Source organism: Penaeus monodon, chromosome 15 (genome assembly GCF_015228065.2).
Source record: "Penaeus monodon isolate SGIC_2016 chromosome 15, NSTDA_Pmon_1, whole genome shotgun sequence".
Lineage (NCBI taxonomy): Eukaryota > Metazoa > Arthropoda > Malacostraca > Decapoda > Penaeidae > Penaeus > Penaeus monodon.
Window position 1 is genome coordinate 27876608 of NC_051400.1, and position 861 is coordinate 27877468.

Sequence of the window (861 nt, forward strand, 5' to 3'; positions counted from 1 at the left end):
CTTTATTTATTTTTACATCATACTTATCACTTTGCAGCAGAACTTCTGGAATATTATGACAATATCAGTCCTTAATATTCAAGAAGGTTAAGTTACATTCCAAATAATTGTGTTTGTGTGAACAGTATTTAATGACCTGTATTAACATTATATGACATTTAATCTTCAGTATAATTTTTACTACCTATCTTTTATTCAATATTTTTTTAAGGTACTTTTATTTCTCATTCATCTCTGAAGTGTTTTTGATCTCCTGATTTCTTACTTTCAAAAACTGTAATATACCTATAGGCCCATGTACACAATACTGCAACAAATATTAAGGGCCAGAAGTAACATATTTTGCCATGCAACAGCAGATACTACAAGGATGCATCTATGAATTTTTAGTTCAGAGGGCATGAAGCTCATAAAGAACACAGTGAATTTCATATTTGAGGTTTATATATTGTGACTTTTTATAGCAGATATGGTGTTTCATTGGTGGGAAAAAAACTGCATTTATTGACAATGACACAATTTTTAGTCTTTTAAGTCTCTGCCTATTGATCAGCTACATCAAGCTATGAATATATGCCAATCATTATCTGGTGCATTTTATTTATTTATTTTTTTCAAATTAGTATGTTGTATAACTTCCTCATATACTATGTGAAGCAATTTCTAATGAATTCACACAACAAAAAACCATAACTGAAGTGTTTTTTTATGTAAGCCTTCCTTAAAAATAACAGGGTCAGCAAATTGTGGGTTCTCCATGACACAAGCCTGTCAGGTAATATATGAACCAAGGTATTATAAGCACATAGCACAATATTATTCCTGAATACCAAAGTCCCAATGAAACAGTGTCTGTTTATG

The 861-nt window shown here is 30.4% G+C and overlaps 1 protein-coding gene across 1 annotated transcript in view; it reads right to left on the reverse strand.

Moving 5' to 3' along the window:
• LOC119581893 (DNA polymerase epsilon subunit 3-like) overlaps positions 1-861 on the reverse strand; it is a gene marked incomplete in the record, with an annotated part of 7987 nt that overhangs the window by 4595 nt on the left and 2531 nt on the right.